The following is a 25,046-nucleotide window of genomic DNA, read 5'->3' as shown; positions in this document are numbered from 1 at the left end:
TGTTACTTATGTTTTACTGGCGTTTCTATATTAAAAAAATGGGGAGGATAGGAAAAATATAAGGAAACTGAATTACAAATCAATTTTCTACACATTAGCCTCTTTTTTTCCTTCTTTTAGAACAGACCATCTAGTAATGACTTGATAATAAGTCGAAACAGGTAAGGATACCATTCAAGTGGATCTGAGGCTCAAACTGGGTTATGTGAGTAAGACGTATCACGTGTTTAGTTTCCTGAACAGTTCAAGATATAGAAACAAGGTTGTCTGTAAATGTTGTAAGTTTAAACCTCTCAACTATTGTGACAAACTAACACTGAAGCTAGTATAGTTAAAAAATGGAATGGTATACTTATTTTAACAGAAACTGTATACCTCCATATCTTCTATACTAACAATAAACATGAAAAACGGTTGTGTCTGTCTGTCCGTTTGTCTGTCTGTTTCAGTACTTTAATATCCAAAACTGCAAGACACATTTTCATGGGATTACCACAGGTAACTTGAGCTTGGCGCAACATATGGCCTTTAGGCTTTATTTCATCAAAATCGGATCATTGAAAAGTATGTAATTGAAAATTTAATCCATACTGATACTATAAATGCGAAAGTTATGTCTTCATTTTAACAACTAAACCGCTGAACTGATTTGGAAAAAGTCTGGTACGCAGATTCAACCGCAACAAAGAAATACGCTACTTCAGAGAGTAAGAAAAAAATATAGGCCCATAAGAGGGTGAAGTACGGAATGGGACTTTTTTTTACACGTGTGAACGTGAACCATGCTAAAGAAATTTAATTTTTTGTGTAAAATGTAGATTGTACAATGTATAGTTATTTCAGTAGTGCGATGCACAGATGCACTCTCCTGTCCCTCTGTAGTCTGTACTCTGTACGCACTGCTCGGCATCGACGGTGTGCATGCGGCCGCATCGTGCTGTGAGACAGCTTGGAAAAAGGGGGGGGGGGAGGGCGAGTGGGGGTGCACACCTAAAGCTACGCTTCCCCAAAAATGCCGACACGTGAGGGCAGCTGACGGTTATTTCACATACAATAGCTTACTTACCATCACTCATCATTACAAAACTAATGATACGTGAGCACAAATGTGGGTAACAGCTAGTACTGTAATGTTACTGTCAGCATGGTCAGGCCTGATGGTCCAGCAGTTTAGTGCGTGCCTGGAAACCGAGAGGCTGTAGGATCGAATCACGGCTGACCAACGGAAATTTCTGTGTCTTTTTAGTAAGACCTTCACCTCTCAACAACGTGTGAGGCACCTGGAACGACACGTGGTGCAGAGTCTATGCTAATTTGTAGGTCCCCCTTTCCCTGGTTGGATAGCTGGGTTAGGTTAAGGACACTCAAGTCGTCAAAGTGGTGTCCAACTGAAAGACTTGGATCCGGCGATTGGGAAACACTGTATCATTATTACTTAATGGTTCAAATGGCTCTGAGCACTATGGAACTCAACTTCTGAGGTCATTAGTCCCCTAAAACTTAGAACTAGTTAAACCTAACTAACCTAAGGACATCACACACATCCATGCCCGAGGCAGGATTCGAACCTGCGACCGTAGCGGTCTCGCTGTTCCAGACTGCAGCGCCTATAACCGCACGGCCACTTGGGCCGGCCTATTACGAGGGTCGGTCAAAAAGTAATGCCTCCCATTTTTTTTCTACTTAAAAAAATAAGTTAAGTGAAAAATTTGAATTTGGCGCCATTCCTCAAACCTTCTGCAATCCACTGCAGTAGTAACTTTCTGTGTCAACAGGTGGCAGCACAGCAGAAGTTTGTAAGATGGCCGACATCGATGTTCGTTTGAGACAGCGTTGTGTGATTGAATTCTTGAATGCAGAAGGTGAAACGCCCATACGCATTCATGAAAGACTGAAGAAGGTGTATGGTGTTGTGACAGTGGATGTCAGCACTGTTAGACGATAGGTTCGTCGTTGCAAGGAAGCTGAAGGGCAAACACCAAACACCTTTGACTGACGAAAAGCGGAGCGGCAGGCCGGTGAGTGCAGTGACTCCACACAACATTCAGCAAGTTGATGACATCATTCGTGGTGACCGTCGGGTGACTGCAGATGAAGTGTGTCGCATTATTTCTCTTAGTAAAGGCAGTGTGATCACGATTATTAAACAATTGGGGTACTCAAAAGTTTGTGCACGGTGGGTTCCAAGAATGTTAACCGATCAGAATAAAGAGGCAAAGAAAACAATAGCCTCCCAACACTTGCAGCGCTTCCGTTTGGAGGGAGATGAGTTTCTGAAAAAAATTGTGACCGGGGACGAAACATGGGTGCATTTTTTTGAACCCGAATCAAAGAGGCAGTCAATGGAGTGGCTTCACACAAGCTCGCCGAGGAAGAAAAAATTCAAAACTGTGCGATCGGCAGGGAAAGTTATGGCAACAGTTTTCTGGGATACAGAGGGTGTGATTCTGGTTGATTTTTTGGAGCAGGGATGCACAATAAATTCTGTTAAATACGTCACAACCCTCAAAAAACTTAAAGCACGTCTTCAGCGAGTTCGCCCAACAAAATCAATGGCAGATGTTCTTCTTTTGCATGACAATGCAAGACCACACACCAGTCATCACACCTCTGACGAGATTGTCAAAATTGGATGGGAAGTTTTGCCTCATCCCCCATATAGCCCTGACCTGGCACCATCAGACTTCCATCTGTTCGGGCCACTAAAAGAAGCTCATCGTGGGATTCATTTTGAAGATGAGGAGGCCGTCAAAACATCCGTGCGTCAATGGCTTAGGAAGCAGAGCTGTGATTTTTACCGTGCTGGGATACATGCCCTTGTTCAAAGATGGACCAAAACTGTAGAGATGGGCGAAGATTACATTGAAAAATGACAAAATGATCCTCAATGTTGTGGTTTTCAACCTATGTAATTGCATTTAAATTTCCTGACAATTAAACGTAGAAAAAAAAATAGGAGGCATTACTTTTTGACTGACCCTCGTACTTAATGATGAGGATGAAACTTTCACAGAAACATATAAAACTCAAAGGCAAAGAGACCGGAATCCGTTGTTGCAGTGTATACACCGCGAAGTGAAGCTCTGTCATTAGATAGAGCAAGCAGGACAGCAATACATTACATACTTCCTCTTGGGCCCACTTTGCACAACAACAATACTCTGAGTGCTTGTAAGTGCTCGTCTTTAAGATACCAGATTTTGAAGAAACGAGTAAACAATCAAAACTGCAACCCACCTTGGTGGTGTTAACATCGCATAACCCGATTCCGGCCGCCTTGCTTTTCAGTTTTGTCACATACATCGGATATTTTTGCGAAAAGTTTGAACATCGACAATAACTTGCGTTGTGTCGCTACACACATCTCCTCGCGAGCTTTCGCATGCAGTTTAAAAAGCGTATATTCCATATATATACTTGCAACTGTATTATTGCCACGCAATAAAATTACGTGCCTCTCCCCCTCCTGTCATCGGCCGAAAATATGGTTCCGACATCTTGATACCATAACAAAGTAGAGCTCCTCCACGCAAGCACTTGTATGGTGACCATCACAAATGTTTTGTTGGGACCACTACGAATGGGGCAGCATTTTTTTCCGAGGAACCACAAGGTGCGAGAATGTAATGTCCATACGCCTGAGTGCGTTCAGCCATTAATACGGCCGCACCTAGTTGAAAGTAGACAGAACGTGGTTGAAGAGTGATGGCTAAGGGCGAAGGGAGAAAAGAGTATCGGCAAGCATTGTGGTAAGAAAACCCTTGCGACAGATTGGACGGGGATTGCGGCTACTGGCGGACTAACGCTTGCCAGATCATGCAGGAATAGAATCTAAGTTCCATGCTAGTAGCGCGTATCCTACAATTAGCTCCGTACCTGATTCATTGTTCATGTTAGTCGTAAGGTTTTCAGTCCAGTCTACGTGCTCGCACTAGCCAATTCTTTGAAATACTCTTACTTTGAACCGTTCACGACTTAAAAGGACTGTTACGTCTTACGTGACTCAACCTCAATAAATAAATTTTGCACGGCGGGCACTGTGCTTCCCTGAGGCAGTAGACGACGGCTAGTCTCTATCTACATATACATCTACATCCACATCCATACTCCGCAAGCCATCGTATGGTGTGTGGACGAGGGTACCTGGTAACACTACTATTCAATTTCTTTCCCATTCCGCTCCCAGACAGGGTGAAAGAAAAACGACTATCTATATGCCATCGTACGAGCCCCAATTTCTCTTATCTTCGTAGTCCTTATGCGATATGTACATTGGCGACAGTAGAATCGTTCTACAGTCAGTTTCCAATGTTGGTTCGCCAAATTCTCTCATTTGCGTTCCTCAAGAAGAAAGTTCTTTTCTCACAAGGATTCCCATTTGGGTTCCCGAAGCATCTCCGTAATACTTGCGTGTTGATCGAACCTACCGGTAACAAATCTACCAGCCCGTCTCTGAAATGCTTCGATGTCTTCCTTTATTCCGACCTGGTAGGGATTCCAAACACTCTAATTGTACTCAAGAATGGGCCTATAGGTGGTCTCCTTTACAAATGAACTCACACTTTCCTACGTTTCCTGAAATTCTCCAAATAAACCGATGTCGGCCATTCACATTCCCTGCTGCAACCCTTACATTCTCGTTTAATTTCATATCTCTTTACAACGTTACAGTTAGATATTTAACCGACGTAAATATGTCAAGCAGCATGCTAGTAATGCTGTATTTGAACATTACGGCATTGGTTTTCCTATTTATCCACAGTAATTTCCATTTTTCTACATCTAAAACTAGCTGCCATTCGTCAAACCAACTAGAAATTTGTCTGTCATCATCTTTTATCTTTCTACAGTCACTCAAAGACGACACCTTCCCGTGGATCAGACCATCGTCAGCAAACAGCCTTAGACTGCTGCTCCTCCTGTGCGTCAGATCATTTATTTATATATACAGAGAATAACAGTGGTCCTGTAACACTTCCCTGGGGCACTCCTGACGACTCTCTTGTCTGCTGAACACTCGCCGCCGAACACAACGTACTGAGTTCTTTTACTTAAGAAGTCTTCGAACCAATCACATATCTGAGAACCTATTCCGCATGCTAGTACCATCGTTAACAGTACGAGTGTCAAATCACTTTTGGGAAATCTAGGAACATGAAACCTGCTTGCCTCCCTTCTTCCATGGTTCGCCGCATGTAATGTGAAAAAGGGGCGAGCTGAGTTTTGCATGAAAGATGATTTCTAAAACCGTTACGATTTGTGGACAGCTACTTCAGTTGTTCTCAACGTCTAGGATCACTATTTCTGTCCTCCAGACAGGAGTCTCTGGGACGCTGAAGTGACAGTGCGTCTGCGCGGTCCTCTTGCATCGGCATACATGCCGTGGCACACCGAATATTAATTCTCAGAACACTGCCCAAAATATATTGCAGCACCATTCTAACGACATGGTATTCATTGTTGAGAAGGTTCGTGCAAATCCACTTCTGGAGTAGTGCTACCTATGCCGGTTCCCGTCTCGCGCCCACGAAAAGAAAACTTGTATTTTATACTCAATTTCGAATGAAATTTTAACAGATTTATAAAAGTTTCCTACTTTTTATGCTCCCAGAAATACAACATCCGGTAAATATCTCTCCAACGTAGGAGCCATATGTCTGAAGATGATGTATCAAACCTAGAAACGCATGGTGAGACAGGATTATATTAAAATGCAATCGTTAAATGCACTATAATTAATCATTGTAAATACTGAAGTTCCCCCTTTTCGATCGCTCTACTGAAGAGTCTGTTTTAGACTTCCATGTCTTCCTACTCGTGTAACTGTCACCATCTCTTTGTGTTTGTTATACCATAGCATCGGGGAATAATTGTTAACACTTTCAACAACTTACTCAAAGGTACTCGCTCCCAAGTATTCAGCCCATGTTCACATTAACAAATCCAAGATTTAGGGCATCGTTTGTTCAATAGAGTTCAGCAGGAGCGGAAGGCTTTTCGCAAACGCCGTGCAGGAAATAAAACAAATTTCTCCACGACCGGAAAAATCACATTCCTCCAATGCATTTGCAATGCAAAATAATAATATTCAACAAGTTCGTAGCGGATTGGGATAGACGATTAACGACACAGAGTATTCCTAAGAGGTACACATGGTTTCATCGTGACGATCTATGCTCGGAACAATTTGGGAATCATTGACTAAACGACGCAGACACTTTCTTAGAAGTTATGTGATCGAAAGAGTTAAAACGTCCTGTCTTCTGAAATTTGCTACTATCCAGTGCTTGCTCGCCAATGCTGCTAAGGAATTTCACTTTTTCAGTTGTCTTTCCACGCTATTTTTGAAATACTTGCCTAACACGATGCTCATCAAATTTTTCAAGCAGTTATGTAGACCCACAATCCAATTTTCGACAGGCTACCCTTCAGTGATTTTTCACAGCCTGTTTAATTGCAGTTTTTATGTTTAGTATACTATCAATTTTCCATCATATGCTCATGTCCGCCGCGATAGAGCCGGCACGGTAGCTCAGCGTGTTCGGTCAGAGGGTTAATTGCCCTCTGTAATAAAAAAAAAAAAAAAAAAAAAAGCTGAGTGAACGGATCAACGAATTACCTGAACGGGTGTCATACGACGTCCGCCCCGAACAAAAAAAAAAAAAACGAACAAAATGAGATCAACACAGAGTTTAAAAAAGATAGCTGAGTGGTCAGCGTGACGGCTTGCCGTCCTACGGGCCCGGGTTCGATTCCCCGCTGGGCCGGTGATTTTCTCCGCTCTGGGACTGGGTGCTGTGTTGTCTTCATCATCATTTCATCCCCATCCGGCGCGCAGTCCGCCCAATGTGGCGTCGAATGTAATGAGACCTGCACCAAGGCGGTCGGATCTGCCCCGCAAGGGGCCTCCCGGCCAATGACGCCAAACGCACATTTCCACCATATGCTCATAACTACCGTTTTCCTTCTCTTAAACGGAAAAAAATATTTCTATAAGGAAGGAGTCTGTTCATTCCATGTCAAGGTTGTTTTACATTTTCCTTTCCTTACGTCAACATAAGAATGTCGTTTAAGAGCTCGACGATTTTTTTCCTTTTACTTGGCTTTTCTTGTGATTTAATTTTTCAGTTAAAACTGCAAACTTCTTACTGTTGAGAGATGTGAGCTATTGAACTCCTGGTCTAACTGAAGATTTCCGACATTCCCAATGAATAATGAAGCATAGCTGCTACAAAGATGATGCTAATCGCTGTTCGCCTGTCGAATGAGAAAGGAAAAAGATTCTGCCAGCTAAACTTAAAACCGGCGGAGTGTAATCTCAGCGCCTATTAAGTACAGCACCTAATCTACTTCCACGAAACATTTTCATATCTCACAAAAGCCGTAATCTGAAGTATACTACCTCTAATAATAGCTTCACGTCCACAGGAAACGTTATCGAATTTTAATTTAAAACCAAGGCTAGAGCTTTACTGACCGACATACCACGGGCTGCAAGAATCGCTTCCTGCACTTGGCGGTGATTTGCAACAATTTACACAAGGTTTTTAATGTCACAAATTTACTATCATTTTTTGTTATAGTTATGACTTTGATGGATGTTTATAGAAACTGATCACCACTGAAATTTTATAAAATCAATAAGTGGTTTCCTTCCGTTATGCGCTATCGAGAAGTAGACTGGGAACATGTGACACTTTTAATTATAAGATTCTTGTTAATCGTCTTGCAGTAATGTCGGCCTTATTTAAATTTTGAAATTCCATACAACAAACATATCATTCACAGTGCGCTAAACAGTAATAAAACTTACAATCTATTCTGAAACGAGCAGATGGTGTAATGCAAAAATTTCACCTTAAAATCAGTGATAAATTACAAGTTTTATTTTGTTTATCAATGAACCTCATTGAGATCACTAACAGACGGTGAGTATCTCATCATGGGCGAAGCAGAAATCTCAGTCTTCGAACGTTTCGCCGACGAAGCCAGTGCAACTGATGCTGCACGCTGCTTGATTGACGTATAGCGCAGCTACGCCCTGGGTTGCTCTTTGCAGTGTCTTGCAGCGAGGCACTGTGACAACGTTAACGAGGAGAGACGTTTAATGCTGCGGCCACAGTGCCTACACCGGATGTGGTCTCTACATCATCATCATCATCATCATCATCATCATCATCACCACCACCATCACCATCATCCTTAACGTCACAAACACCTCGAAAAATGCAAGCACGATTATCAATCACCCGTGCGTTACAACAGTCCGTCAAAACTATGCAAGAGGAAGGTAACGGCGAATTTGTAGGACGCTGCCCACAAATACTAACGCGACAATTCCACCAAGTCTTCAGCGCTAATCGATGAATACGCAAGTAACCTTACTGTGATTGATATAGCTATTTTTAAAAACTGAATGCGCTTGATCAATATTTAACTATCCAAACTTAAAGAATACAATATTTGTCTTGAGAATTGGTACTCGAAATGCATTCACAATAAATGCTACCTTTTCACAAGGATATTACACCTACGAGAATGATAGCGATCTTTACATCACCTACCTCTAGTAAATAAACGTATGTTTTCCTGTTGTATTTTCAGAAAGTACATAAAGCTACATAAAACATGGAGAATAGTTTTTCGTCCTGTATTCCTTAAGTCGGAACGAACGATTGTAACAGCGGTCCAACTCTGGACACCCACTGGAAAGTTGGAAGGGGAGGTTCAAATCTCCGCCCGGCCATCCACATTGAGGTTTCCCGTCCATTTCCTGAAATCGCTGAAAGGGAAAAATAAATAAAAGTACGCTTTCCCTCCGTATGCAGTAGCCTCAACCTCAAAGCGACCTTAAACCCAAATAATCTTTCTGTACGTCGGATCACATGACTAAAGAAAAGTTGTGGACATTTCCGAAGTCTTGGAAATCAGAAGTAATATTTGTGAGAGATATCCCAAGCAAACAGTTAAACAAGTGTTAGAAAGTATCAGTACCGTCAGTTGCGTCGTATGCAAGATCTCGGTTGCTATAGAAGACGTGCTGCACTATTTGTCTCTGCTTGCTTCTGCCATACGCTAGAACTCGACAATCTGTGTAGAAAGTTTCGGAATCTCAGCTAGTGTCTTTGGATCCAAGTGGCCACTCGGTTGAAAATATTACTTTAATCGACAGTTCCGAAGCTGAGCATGTTTATTTCTAGCATTCGAAACACTAGATGCTTTCCTGCTGCACACTATTACTGTACAGCATTAGGCTTATACTGTATCCCTGAGTCGATTTATCTGTGTAACTGGGCAAATGATCGCTCAACTAAATTTTCTCATGTTGGGAAGTCAAACTGTGCTCCGCCAGGCACTGAAGGAAGCTTATGCATTACTGGTTGTAATGTACGTGCACTATGTTACAGACATGAGGATGATAGCAAAGTCTGTCGCAACGGGTTGTTTAAAATAAAGAAATATTTGTGCGATCTTGGCTTTAGAAAGTTTTCTTGAAGATGATAGTGTTCAAAATAACATCCTCAATGCTGCTATGTCCGACAGTGCTTTAGATTTTAGTTCTCTGTTAAAAGGGAAAAGATATGCTACAATGATCACAAATTCTACCGTTTGCTAACTTCATGTCTATGAGCGAAATTACTTATAAAATGAGGTAAACTCCCTTCTTCTTTAGCCTCTGTCGCGCCTCTTCTACTGCAACGTGAGTGAAACCACTCCCATAGTTTTCTTACCACATCGGTTTAGTAAAAAACAATTACTGAGGTTCTAGTATGATTAGGGGACCGCATCTTGCAAAGAGAAACCGCCATAGGTGCTCCCTCATATATTCGAAATTTGGCAGGGTGGAAATAGAGGTCACCTGTTTTGGCTTATTTGCCACGACTAAATAAATTCCGAAAAAATTGCAGTCGAAGTTTCGACGCCATTTTACCTGTCCGCTCCCACAGTATACAACCAACTGACAGCGTAGCGCAGTGGCCAACCCAAGAGCAAAACTTCGAAAACTTGCAGCCCCTGTTCTAATTCACTCTTATGTTTTTCTTCTCTCTCTCTCTCTCTCTCTCTCTCTCTCTCTCTCTCTCTCTCTCCTCGTTGTAGGGTAAGTATGTAATATCAATATTTTTATGGCATCGTGAATTATTCACAAAAAGGAAGCTGTTACCAACAGTTTTTGTTCGACCCTAACAAGTCTTGGGCAAATTTGGTCTGCGATTCCAACAAGACGTAAACCACTTTATGGAACGCCAGCGGAATGTGTACGCAACAGCCACAAAATTTAGAGAGCTCTGAAAAGAAACCTATCATCAGATTTTGGACAGCCGTTTCTGTACATTATTGACTAGTGGGTTGGGTATAGCGATCAATTCTTGTAATATAGAATGAAGTCGGAATATCGACGTTTTCATGTAAAGTGGTTCCGCCAAAGTGTATGCGTTTTTGTTAACCCCATGACTTAGTGTTCACCCAGCGACATATTATTTTACTGTATGACATCTGTCGTTTAGAGAAGTTCCCTATTTTCATACCAAATCAAAGGGAAATAACAAATAAAAATAATGCAATTAAAATATACAGCTGGACCCACAATCAACTGCAAGCTCGTGTTTTGAATAAAATGTTTCCATATCCGTAATTTGCCGTGAAATTATCGGCAGATCGCGAGGTACTTTAACACCGATGTTTTCAGAAAAACATTCACACTAAGAAATGTGACTATGGCATACGTGCCTTAGTAAGTTGCTCGTTGGATTGAAATTCTTATATTTTCAATGTTTTGTGATAGATATCGCCATGGAGAACACACTGATTGTCTTGAAGCATGAAATTAGAGTAAAAAATGGAATAATAGAATGTGTGTTTTTAATTTTCAGTTACTGTTCATTACATAACACTTCTGATGATAAAATCTATTTTTAATACAATATGAAATGCTCTTTTCTGTACTTAATAATTCCATTGTATTAGACGATGGCACAGAATATATTGATGTCACATACTTCCGAGGCGAGAAAGGAGAGAAAACAGAAAACCGAAGGCTGGATTTGAACATGGTGCTCAAGAATTCAAAGCAGTACTCCTGACCTCTGCACTGTCAACTGTCTTAGATGCATACTGTGCGAGCAGATTGATGAAGTGGCTTGGAAATTTTGGGCGTCATTTTCTAGGAAACTACGGAGTGTTGGCACCTAAGCCGAACCAGGTCTTCCGTTATTTTTATCCTTCTTTCAGGCTGCCAAATCTCGACTGTATCTGAGAGTGACCTATGGAGGGTTTCCCCAGTTTGTAGGAAAACGACAAGTTATTTTCACCCTCCTGCGCATCTTCTCATTGCCCTTTCCTTCAACGTGTGTGTGTGTAGGGACGAATCTTCTTAATGGCACCGATATGGGTCACGTGGACAGGAAATTCAAGGTTACTCCACGATAGTTCAAGGCCAAGAGCGCACTAGCACCTCAACTGCGAACTGCGGTGGAAGGAAAGACGCAACTCATAAATTTCGGGGAATATAGAGGGACGAGAGAAAAGAAGCACAATTTCTTCCAAAATAAAAGTTATTGCTGTTGAATACTGTTTATTAACCACGAAATAAATTAATGGTAGCATTTCATAATAGCTATCTGCCGCGAGTACGTACAAAGTACTTGACTGAGAGATTATAGTTTATATGAGTTTTGTGCATATGACATTTCTGTCGGATATGTTATAGCCAGACATATGGGAGCACTTTCAGTGTCCACATATTCAGCAGTTTTAACAGTGGCTGGTAACACCACAAAACCATTTCGGATGGGACGTACAACGCTGCTGGAAACATTTAGAACCGTGCACCAATTGTCGTTTTCAGTTGCAAGGGGAACATCTCGTCGTCCTCGACGAGTGGAAAGGGCAAGAGAGCGACGGAAGAAATGTTGAATTATTTCATTTTCATCAGGCAGTGCGCTGAAATGACAATAAAAGGCTGCTGGCGGAAAGGAGTCCATATCGGCGAAAGCGAAGTGCCTTAGGGCGCGCCAGGCATAGACAAGCGCTCCGTTCCTGGAACGGGCTGTGGGCCTGGCCTGCTGAATGCCGCGCCACGCCGGCAACAAAGGTGGCAATAAAGCACGAGCCAGGGACAATGCAACGGGTACCGCGCCGCTGTGTAGTACTGTGTGTGTGTGTGTGTGTGTGTGTGTGTGTGTGACGAGACGGCGAGTGGCGCGCCTTCCGCCAGGTGTGCCAACCTCACTCATCGCGAACGCCATAACCGTGGGCGTACCCAACGACAGGCAGCTCCACCGCAGCACTCCTCCCCCCCTCCCCCTAGTAAAAAAATTACGATCTACATACATATAATGTAAACTACTGTGAACTGCATGAGGAGGCCACCCTACTTATCCACATTTATCCTCCAGACGTCAAACACTCATATCGGCACTCGACAGAGTATCAACCAAAACACCGGTTTAGTTCGTGCTGTGTGCTGTCGTCCGGTAGAACACACGTAAACTGTGATTAAAAATAACACTAGATCTACGGAGCACAGGAAAGGCGTATTTGTGCCTGATTTGAAGATCTCTCGTGTGTGAGGTGGTATAGCGTAAGGTGGTCGCACCAAAGATACCGCGTTCAAGAACACTGATAATTATTTTTAACTGTTTACGCGTGGAGCTATTAGGCTACATGGGAGAACATTTTCCTGCAGTATAAAAGGACTTCCCGGAGTTGGTAGCAATGTTATTTTGGCAGTCTGCTTTCGCCTCGTTTGCTGAAAATCACAAACCCATAGCGTACCTTTGTGTAGATAAGTGCGGTGTCCTGACACACATGTCTCCCATATAACGGTTTCACACGTAAACAGTTTAAAAAATTGTCATCGGTGGGATCTGCACGTGGGACCTGCGGTACAACGACCTCACACTCTACCATCTTACCCACACGAGATCTTCAAAACAATCACTCAAAGATACGCCTTTCCTGTGCTCCGTAGTTCTGGTGTTACTTTTAATTGCAGTTTACGTAAGTTCTACTGGACGACAGCACACAGCACGAACTAATTCGGTGTTTTGATTGTTACTCTATCGACACACAGCGTTTGGTGTCGATATAAGTGACATCTGGAGGGTTTGGGTGTCAGAATACACTCTAGGACTGCACAACACACGGACGCCAATGCGACAGGGCGGTAGCTCTGTGGCCCACTCTTCTCCTTTTCGCATATAACGGTTTCATACGTAAACAGTTAAAAAAATTGTCATCAGTGGGATCTGCACGTGGGACCTGCGGTACAACGACCTCACACTCTACCATCTTACCCAAACGAGATCTTCAAAACAATCACTCAAAGATACGCCTTTCCTGTGCTCCGTAGTTCTGGTGTTAATTTTAATTACAGTTTACGTATGTTCTACTGGTTTGGGTGTCAGAATACGCTCTAGAACTGCACACAACATACGGACGCCAATGAGACAGGACGGTAGATCTGTGGGCCACTCTTCTGCTTTTCGAAAACCGAACTCGCGTTCGGCTGCGCCACACAAACAAGAGTTCAGTAACATTTTGAGGGTATTTAATAATAAGTGCAGCCGGGGCGATCTGCGAAGTCTCAAAACTATTTCACCGCTCGTTGTTGTTCTTCTTGCAACTGAAAATGCCATTTGGTGCACGTTCAATCCGCAATGTTTTTGTGTGGTTACCAGCCACTGTTAAAACTGCTGACGATGTGGACAATGAAAGTGCCCCCATATATCTGGCTGTAACGTACCAGACAGAAATGTCATACGCACAAAACTCATATAAACTATAATCTCTCGGTCAAGTACTTCGTAGTCCGCCTCCGGTAGCTGAGTGGTAGCCGGCACCGTAGCTCAGCGTGCCCGGTCAGAGGGTTAGCTACCCTCTGTAATAAAAAAAACTGAGTGAATGGATCCACAAAGAACCTGGACGGCGTTTATCGGACGTCCGCCACGAACAAATGCATCGACCAATACAGAGCAAAATGACTTTAAAAAAAAAAAAAAATGTGGTCAGCGCGACAGACTGTCAATCTAAAGGGCCCGGGTTCGATTCCCGGCTGGGTCGGAGATTTTCTCCGCTCAGGGACTGGGTGTTGTGTTGTCCTAATCATCATCATCTCATCCCAATAGACGCGCAAGTCGCCGAAGTGGCGTCAAATCGAAAGAATTGCACCAGGCGAACGGTCTACCCGACGGGAGGCCTTCGTCACACAACATTTCATTTTCAAGTACTTTGTACATACTCGCAGCATATAGCTATTATGAAATGCTACCATTAATTTATTTCGTGGTTGATAAACAGTATTCAACAGCTATAGCTTTTATTTTGGAAGAAATTGTGCTTATTTTCCCTCGTCCCTCTATATTCCTCGAAATTTATGAGTTGCACCTTTCCTTCCACCGCAGTTCGCAGTTGAGGTGCTAGTGTGCTCTTGACCTTGAACTATCGTGGAGTAACCTTGAATTTCTAAACGCAGATCCAGATCTGTAGTGAACTGAGCTTCGCTTCACTTCACTTATTGTTAGAGCACTTGATAGAACCAGGTAAAGAAGAACGTCGTTGACAATTTCGACTAACAGTGGAAGAACTGGAAATGCAGAAGCGCCAAATGAGCGTCTGGATGTCATTTATTCTGAAATTCCTTCCGTTTAAAGAGCTTCTTTACGAAACAGCAGTCAGCTCTCTGGAATGTTCACTGTAAGAATAAAATCTTTGATTTCTTTCATTTTAAATCTTAAAGCTAATCACATTTACTATGAATTATCCTATTTCGGTGGACATTTAGCGTGGCAGCTTTAAGTGGGCGTGTTCTGAACTTCAGTTGTGTTAAGATAACGGTAGAGGTCGGGCCTGAACTAACTCGTTTACTACACTGCTAAGACTCCAAAGAAACCAAATGTAACCACCGATCCATTTGACTGTGTGTCATTTCTGCTTTTGCTGAAGTACAAATAACGTATAACTTCACGAGAGGAAGGTAGGCAGAACTTGTTCCCTCGCACCGCTTCTCTCCCCGTGACGGCCTAATCCCCTGTTTGTTCACGCTCGGACTGACTGCCACTTTATAGTGGCCACACAACGGGTTTAAGCGTACATTTCTTTTTATTGTAAAAACCATGACCGGTTTCGGTGCCCAAAGCCGTTATTTAGTGGTATGTACAAAGTACCTAACAACAAAGTACAAAAGAATTCGTCAAATGAAGAAGAATGAGCTATAGGTGTCATCAACGAAAAATTTAATACATAAATGTTGCAAAAAAACTCGTCCACACAGTTTATAAAAGCAAGAAATCAGAAAATAATGTAGTCAGAACACGTCTACTATTAAAAAAGTTATATCTTAGGTACACTAATGTTGAAAAAGCAATTTCCCAACAAACATCAATATAACATAAATATTGCGAAGTCGTTAATCTAAGAAGTCGATATGTTACATGAAGTTGTATATCAGCCGTTCTGACGGGACGCAGAACGCCTATTGAAGCGTGACAGGAGGTGAGCGTAAAGAGGGGAGAAGCAAGTCATAAAATGCTTAACGACTAAAATAAAATATACAACAAAATGGTATTTAAAAGATTAACATGGATGCATAATAAAATAACACGTAAAAAGTAACATGGTGTAATAAGAAAAATGAGAACAGACGACGCTCAGAGTACCTAGGGAGAAGGGAAAGTCGATTTAGGACGACACAGGCTCGAGGAGCGGATCTTTAAATCCAATAGGAGGATAGTAGTTAACTAGTGGCGGTAGTGTATTTGATGAGAGACCGATAGGAAGGTGGTCACCGCCGCCCCTTGGACCTGCTACTGGGGAGCGTTTTGAAATGCGGGCCGTGCCGTGATTGTCGCGGCGGCACGTTATGACGGCACGTTCGCATTCAGCACGGGTTAACTGCGGCAGCTATTTTTCTACTTTACGATATGGCTTACGCCATGTGCCTAGCTTTCCTCCAAGGCACCGCGCGTGTCTTAACTGTACTATGTTCACTGTTCGACCGGATAAATCGGCTCACCAGCAGTCAACTCCCTCTCTGTCACAGAAAACAGAAAGTTAATCGGAGCTGCTACGGTAATTTTCCGACAGTTACGTCCTCTCAAAAGTAACACAATAAGCAGGTCAAAATAGAAGTTCAATGGGTTCGACAATTCGGACCGCAGCAAGAGATTAATGTTTATTACACGTGGAAATTAATATTCGGCAAGAATCTCTCTTTACCTACCTTGACGCATTTACTCATGTCTGCAAACACTGTTTCAGTAACGGGAATTCTTTTAACTGTGGGCAGATACGCACTTCGCACGTCTGTGAGATACGATGAAACACACGTTGAGCATTTTATGTACTTCATTCTTTATTACACCCACCCACCTCACAAGTGAGGGCGCGCACGACTCCACATTTTTGTTTGGGACAGCTGCAGTTTCTCGGTTCCGTTAAGAAAAACGGATAGCTCATTCGATAGAGCACTTGCTCACGAAAGGCAAAGGTCCCAAAATCGAGTCCGTGTCGGGCACACAGTTTTAATCTGCCAAGAAGTTTCAAACCACCGCACGCTCTGCTGCAGCGTGAAAATCCAATCTTGAGGTAAAACTGGTGTAGGTACAGACCCTTCAGTCCAGAGTGCAAAATGCCTACCCGAACCACACGAGACATTGCAGATCAGTGAACTCTAAACAACAACTTCGGAGCGCATTATGCACACTTAAAAACTCACAGCCCCTAAATACAACTGAGGATTTTTCTTCCACGACCACGATTCGAACGGGGCTACCTTATGGTCGCCTACGACCTAGCCTCGTTAAATACTCTACTTGTGGATTTTCGAGGTTAAGCCTCGTTGGGCTTTGTCAGGACTTGGATGGTTAACTGTCTGGGTACACCACCCTGGGGATGTAGCGTAAAGCTTCTGATCACTAAATTTTTCGCCAGTCTCCTGCATTGAATTCCAAACCTCTCCGCAGCGTGTCATGAAGTGAGGGCATGTGACACTGCTGATGGCGATCGGTCCGTTGGATCGGGACATTAAGTGCGATGGCCTCCTCGGTGCTATTCGAAAGCAGTAGACTACGTGCCGACACTAGGTTTCACCCTCTCCCATCGCTCATCGTCATCCAGCAGAAACTGAAGCTACACTAAACACACCCATTACAGTGACCTGACTAACCTAAGGACATAACACACATCCATGCCCGAGGCAGGATTCGAAGCTGCGACCGCAGCAGTCCCGTGGTTCCGCACTGTAGCGCCAGAACCGCACGGCCACCGCGGCCGGCTCCACATTTGTGACACACACTCAAACACACAACTATCACTCTTCACGAAATGAATGTGGCATTGTGCGCGAAGAACAGATAGTCCTCCCCATTTAATTGGCGTAACGTGCCATTCGGCGTCCTCAGCAAATAATGGAATTTGACTTTACTTACCTTCTGGGTGAGATGGAGATCAATGCAACGGAGGAGACTTGTTCACAACGCTATAAAAACCTCCAAGCCACAGAGCAACTTCTCCGTATCTGAGGTGGTATAGTATGATCTTACCAGCAAAGTATACGGAACATGAGTGACGTCTTGAGAAAATGTTCCCAAAATACCGATTTGCAGTAATTAAAGGAGGGTTATAGCGGCTAACAGACAGCCTTGATAACAATGTAAAACTGAAAGTGTTTCTCGGGTTTGAACCGTCGTTCTCCCGAATGGGAGTCCAGTGTGCTAGTCACTGCGCCACTTCGCTAGGTTCTAAATCTGCCCTGAAGGCACCCTAAAGATTAGGGCGACGCGAAAAGCAGGAAATCCGGCTTGCAGCCCCGATGTCGCACAAATTTTAAATAGTCTCGACATATTCGTTACACTGCGAGTTCTTCACTTCTGGACGGCTTTCTCTGATATTTCGTATAATTGCATCGCCACTGATTTCATTCCCATCACCCATGCATTTTATTTCAACGAATCTTATTAAATTGCGACAGCACTTCACACACATTTCAACAGATCTATTACGGTAACTCCTGAATGATGAGCGTACTAGCTGCTGTACCCCAACTTGCACAGCGAGACAACCTTAATGATTCGTTATATGAGGGAGTCGGCTTCCACTCCCGATATGTTAGTCCATATAACATGACGATGTGGCCACATAACTGGAAAAGTTTATGTGAATAATGATTCGCTACTTTACGTACGGGTTGTATTATGTTGCTTTCTTCGAACTCTTTGCAGCTCAGCGTAATGCTTCTTTCGGTGCTTAATTTATGACATGCAATAAGCAGACATAAAACATTTTTCTATAACCTTCTGTAACTAAAAGGGTCAAAACAGATACGGTACGAAGTACATGTATGAACACTGCCTGAGTCACTCACGGGAATTTAATCTGTAAGTCTTTAGCGGTCCAACGTCCAAGATTAGTGATGGTTGTGAAAGACGAATTATGTAGCGTGTAGAAAGTATAATGCTCGTCCGGTCCCTAAAAAAACAAAACCCCTGTACAGTAACGGAGCACCAGAAGGTGCTACCAAGGAGAGATGCTTTCTGACAGTGCTATAAAGAACTGATCACGCAGACACTTATCACCTCGTGCCACCCGCCACACTGCGGATGTGGTGTCGTCTTTACCGGATGTTCCGACACACTCGTCATTTTTCTAACTCTTCAGTTAAACCGTCCAGCTCGTTCCGCAGCATACAGTTGTACAGGTTAGATGACAACACTGTAGGCTTAAGGAGCGTAAAATAAAAGTTATAGAATAAACTATGACACGGTGGAAAGAGAAGAAAATCCTATAGCGATGGACAACTGCAAGACGCCACATAGAAAAAAAGTAAACTAACTACAAAAGGAATCAAAGAACATGCACCTGGTATTCTGCCATAGGTTTCAGCAACTGGCAGAAAACAAAGATTACGCGTGCAGAAGAAAAAAAATGGGTACTGGTGCTAACTTCCTATGGGACCAAACTGCTGAGGTCATCAGTCCCTGGGCTTACACACTACTTAATCTAATTTAAACTAAATTACGCTAAAGACAACACACAAACCCATGCTGAGGAAGGAATCGAACCTTCGACGTGGGAACCGAGTGGAGAAGGCATAAATGAAAGAGATTAGAACACACAGGAAGACATCATCGGAAGTACATTATGGTTACAGAAAGCTGTTAAGTCCGAAATTTGGGGAAAAAACGACAATATGCACCTGAAAACCACAGACAACGGAGCAACTGGGCTAAACAATAGCCATGTAAGCAGTTTACAATAAGACGGGAAGAACTTTATAATGATGATGCAGCAATAGTAGGGGTGAAATACTAACACAAAATGCTGTATATAGTAGAAGGAACAAAACTGAAGGTGTAGTGAAAGAGAGGATAAAATAATACGCAGGCTGTGAAAGGAATTCAGCGCCTACATCATTTAAAAAAATGACAGCAACACAGTAAAATCAAAGTAGTTGAGAAAGAAAGTGACAAAACTACAGACTAAATACACACATCCAAAAAGTTTTGCATCACCCAGGTTTCCTCAACTCCTGAAGATAGACGGTGACTGTGGAGACACAGCCCCTTCAACTGTTCAGAGATATCACTAAACCTGCCCAAAGATGGAAACAACCATGCAAGAGCAGCGCCTATTAGACACAGCGGATCCGAAAGCCGATCAATTCCAGTCATTCCACCAGCAAGGAGGTACACGGGTCGTGTTGTCTGTAGTTCACCCATGCCTAGACGATCAATACCGCGCTTTGATCGCGTCCGCATTGTTATTTTGTGCCAGGAAGGGCTCTCAACAAGGGAAGTGTCAAGGCATCTCAGAGTGAACCAAAGCGATGTTGTTCGGACATAGACGACATACAGAGAGACAGGAACTGTCGATGATATGCCTCGCTCAGGCCACCCAAGGGCTACTAATGCAGTGGATGACCTACAGATTATGGCTCGAAGGAACCCTGACAGCAACGCCACCATGTTCAATAATGCTTTTCGTGCAGCCACAGGACGTCGTGTTACGACTCAAACTGTGCGCAATCGGCTGCATAATGCGCAACTTCACTCCCGACGTCCATGGTGAAGTCCATCTTTGCAACCACGACACCATGCAGCGCTGTGCAAATGGGATCAACAACATGCCGAGTGGACCGCTCAGGATTGGCATCACGTTCTCTTCACCGAAGAGCGTCGCATATGCCTTCAACCAGACAATCGCCGGAGACGTGTTTGGAGGCAACCCGGTCACGCTGAACGCCTTAGACACACAGTCCAGCGAGTGCTGCAAGGTGGAGGTTCCCTAATGTTTTGGGGTGGCACAATGTGGGGCCGACGTACGCCGCTGGTGGTCATGGAAGGCACCGTAAAGGCTGTACGATACGTGAATGGCATCCTCCGACCGACAGCGCCAACTTATGCTAGCGTATTGGCGAGGCATTCGTCTTCATGGACTACAATTCGTGCCCCCATCGTGCACACCTTTTGTGAATGACTTCCTTCAGGATAACGACATTGCTCGACTAGAGCGGCCAGCATGTTCTCCTGACATGAACATTATCGAACATGCCTTGGGTAGATTGATAAGGGCTGTTTATGTATGACGTGACCCACCAATGACTCTGAGGGATCTACGCCGAATCGCCGTTGAATAGTGGGACAATTTGCACCAACAGTGCCTTGATGAACTTGTGGACAGTATGCCACGACGAATACAGGCGTGCATAAATGCAAGAGGACGTGATACTTGGTATTAGAGGTACCGGTGTGTACAGCAATCTGGATCACCACCACTGAAGGTCTCGCTGTATGGTGGTACAACATGCAATGTGTGGTTTTCATGAACAATAAAAAAGGCAGAAATGACGTTAATTTGACCTCTATTCTAATTTCCCATACAGGTTCCGGAACTCTCGGAACCGAGGAGGTGCAAAACTTTTTTTGTGTGTGTAGTTGTTGGGAGAACTGGCGCTATATGGTGAAAGATGAAAAATAGAATGGGGAAAGTGAATAGCAACAATGCTGCGATCAGAAATGCACATACGAAACCACAGCCGAATGCTGAAGAAATAGCAGGTCTGTAAAAGAATATACTGGAAACTTGAAAGAGGTTCAAGAATTCCTAGCAACGAGGTGAAAGATAAGGAAGACATCGATGCAGGAAAGTCGGGTGGTGTGGCCGAGAGGTTCCAGGCGCTTCAGTCAAAAACCGCGAGACCGCTACGGTCGCAGGTTCGAATTCTGCCTCGGGCATGGATGTGTGTGCTGTCCTTAGGTTAATTAGGTTTAAGTAGTTCTAAGTTCTAGTGAACTGATGAGCTCACATGTTAAGTCCCATAGTGCTCAGAGCCATTTGAACCATATTTGATGCAGGAAAAATATGATTCAGGAGTACTGTTCGAGTATGACAGAGCAATGGAACATCTCAAACAAGGCAGCAGGTATCCATCAGGTATCTTCAAAGTTACTGAAAACAGTGGGAGAGGTAGGAAGTAGAAATTTGACATAGCTTTGAAAACCAGACGTGTCACCAAAATTTATGAAAGCAATCGCCTTGTATTGCTGAAGAAAGTACGCACAAATAAACGTGAAAAGTCGGACGAGATCGGTTTGAAATATTGCACACACAAAACCGCTGATGGCAATGTTGTTGTTGCTGTTGCTGTTGTGGTCTTCAGTCCTGAGACTGGTTTGATGCAGCTCTCCATGCTACTCTATCCTGTGCAAGCTTCATCATCTCCCAGTACTTACTGCAACCTACATCCTTCTGAATCTGCTTAGTGTATTCATCTCTTGGTCTCCCTCTACGATTTTTACCCTCCACACTGCCCTCCAATACTAAATTGGAGATCCCTTGATACCTCAGAACGTGTCCTACCAACCGATCCCTTCTTCTGGTCAAGTTGTGGCACAAACTTCTCTTCTCCCCAGTCCTATTCAATACTTCCTCATTAGTTATGTGATCTACCCATCTAATCTTCAGCATTCTTCTGTAGCACCACATTTCGAAAGCTTCTATTCTCTTCTTGTCTAAACTACTTATCGTCCATGTTTCACTTCCATACATGGCTACACTCCATACAAATACTTTCAGAAATGACTTCCTGACACCTAAATCTATACTCGATGTTAACAAATTTCTCTTCTTCAGAAACGCTTTCCTTGCCATTGCCAGTCCACATTTTATATCCTCTCTACTTCGACCATAATCTGTTATTTTGCTCCCCAAATAGCAAAACTCCTTTACTACTTTAAGTGTCTCGTTTCCTAATCTAATTCCTTCAACATCACCCGACTTCATTACACTACATTCCATCATACTCGTTTTCCTTTTGTTGATGTTCATCTTATACCCTCCTTTCAAGACACAATCCATTCCGTTCAACTGTCTCTGACAGAATTACAATGTCATCGGCGAACCTCAAAGATTTTATTTCTTTTCCATGGATTTTAATTCCTACTCCGAATTTTTCTTTTGTTTCCTTTACTGCTTGCTCAATATACAGATTGAATAACATCGGGGAGAGGCTACAACCCTGTCTCACTCCTTTCCCAACCACTGCTTCACTTTGATGTCCCTCGACTCTTACAACTGCCATCTGGTTTCTGTACAAATTGAAAATAGCCTTTCGCTCCCTGTATTTTACCCCTGCCACCTTTATAATTTGAAAGAGAGTTTTCCAGTCAACATTGTCAAAAGCTTTCTCTTAGTCTACAAATGCTAGAAACGTAGGTTTGCCTTTCCTTAATCTAGCTTCTAAGATAAGTCGTAAGGTCAGTATTGCCTCACGTGTTCCAGTATTTCTACGGAATCCAAACTGATCTTCCCCAAGGTCGGCTTCTACTAGTTTTTCCATTCGTCTGTAAAGAATTCGTGTTAGTATTTTGCAGCTGTGGCTTATTAAACTGATTGTTCGGTAATTTTCACATCTGTCAACACCTGCTTTCTTTGGGATTGGAACTACACTCCTGGAAATGGAAAAATGAACACATTGAAACCGGTGGGTCAGACCCACCATACTTGCTCCGGACACTGCGAGAGGGCTGTACAAGCAATGATCACACGCACGGCACAGCGGACACACCAGGAACCGCGGTGTTGGCCGTCGAATGGCGCTAGCTGCGCAACATTTGTGCACCGCCGCCGTCAGTGTCAGCCAGTTTGCCGTGGCATACGGAGCTCCATCGCAGTCTTTAACACTGGTAGCATGCCGCGACAGCGTGGACGTGAACCGTATGTGCAGTTGACGGACTTTGAGCGAGGGCGTATAGTGGGCATGCGGGAGGCCGGGTGGACGTACCGCCGAATTGCTCAACGCGTGGGGCGTGAGGTCTCCACAGTACATCGATGTTGTCGCCAGAGGTCTTCAGAAGGTGCACGTGCCCGTCGACCTGGGACCGGACCGCAGCGACGCACGGATGCACGCCAAGACCGTAGGATCCTACGCAGTGCCGTAGGGGACCACACCTCCACTTCCCAGCAAATAAGGGACACTGTTGCTCCTGGCGTATCGGCGAGGACCATTCGCAACCGTCTCCATGAAGCTGGGCTACGGTCCCGCACACCGTTAGGCCGTCTTCCGCTCACGCCCCAACATCGTGCAGCCCGCCTCCAGTGGTGTCGCGACAGACGTGAATGGAGGGACGAATGGACACGTGTCGTCTTCAGCGATGAGAGTCACTTCTGCTTTGTTGCCAATGATGGTCGTATGTGTGTTTGGCGCCGTGCAGGGGAGCGCCACAATCAGGACTGCATACGACCGAGGCACACAGGGCCAACACCCGGCATCATGGTGTGGGGGGCGATCTCCTACACTGGCCGTACACCTCTGGTGATCGTCGAGGGCACACTGAATAGTGCACGGTACATCCAAACCGTCATCGAACCCATCGTTCTACCATTCCTAGACCGGCAAGGGAACTTACTGTTCCAACAGGACAATGCACGTCCACATGTATCCCGTGCCACCCAACGTGCTCTAGAAGGTGTAAGTCAACTACCCTGGCCAGCAAGATCTCCGGATCTGTCCCCCATTGAGCATGTTTGGGACTGGATGAAGCGTCGTCTCACGCGGTCTCCACGTCCACCACGAACGCTGGTCCAACTGAGGCGCCAGGTGGAAATGGCATGGCAAGCCGTTCCAGAGGACTACATCCAGCATCTCTACGATCGTCTCCATGGGAGAATAGCAGCCTGCATTGCTGCGAAAGGTGGATATACACTGTACTAGTGCCGACATTGTGCATGCTCTGTTGCCTGTGTCTATGTGCCTGTGGTTCTGTCAGTGTGATCATGTGATGTATCTGACCCCAGGAATGTGTCAATAAAGTTTCCCCTTCCTGGGACAATGAATTCACGGTGTTCTTATTTCAATTTCCAGGAGTGTATTATATTCTTCTTGAAGTCTGAGGGTATTTCACCTGTCTCATACATCTTGCTCACTAGATAGTAGAGTTTTGTCAGGACTGGCTCTCCCAAGGTGGTCAGTAGTTCCAATGGAATGTTGTCTACTCCCAGGGCCTTGTTTCGACTCAGGTCTTTCAGTGTTCTGTCAAACTCTTCACGCAGTATCGTATCTCCCATTTCATTTCGCTACATCCTCTCCCATTTCCATAATATTGTCCTCAAGTACATTGCCCCTGTATAAACCCTCTATATACTCCTTCCACCTTTCTGCTTTCTCTTCTTTGGTTATAACTGGATTTCCATCTGAGCTCTTGATATTCATACAAGTGGTTTTCTTTTCTCCAAAGGTCTCTTTTATTTTCCTGTAGGCAGTATCTATCTTATCCCTAGTGAGATAAGCCTCTACATCCTTACATTTGTCCTCTAGCAATCCCTGCTTAGCCATTTTGCACTTCCTGTCGATCTCATTTTTGAGGCATTTGTATTCCTTTTTGCCTGCCTCATTCACTGCATTTTTATATTTTCTCCTTTCATCAATTAAATTCAATATTTCTTCTGTTATCCAAGGATTTCTACTAGCCCTCGTCTTTTTACCTACTTGATCCTCTACTGCCTTCACTACTTCATCCCTCAAAGATACCCATTCTTCTTCTACTGTATTT

The 25,046-nt window shown here is 43.9% G+C and overlaps 1 protein-coding gene across 4 annotated transcripts in view; it reads right to left on the bottom strand.

Annotated features, from left to right (window-relative positions):
* LOC126326538 (thyroid receptor-interacting protein 11-like) overlaps positions 1–25,046 on the bottom strand; it is a 414,334-nt gene that overhangs the window by 193,444 nt on the left and 195,844 nt on the right. The gene's annotated exons all lie outside the window — the stretch shown is intronic.

The sequence above is a fragment of the Schistocerca gregaria genome, chromosome 2, assembly GCF_023897955.1.
Source record: "Schistocerca gregaria isolate iqSchGreg1 chromosome 2, iqSchGreg1.2, whole genome shotgun sequence".
NCBI lineage: Eukaryota > Metazoa > Arthropoda > Insecta > Orthoptera > Acrididae > Schistocerca > Schistocerca gregaria.
The sequence above is the reverse complement of the archived record's forward strand: the minus strand, read 5'-3'. Positions and strand labels throughout refer to the sequence as shown.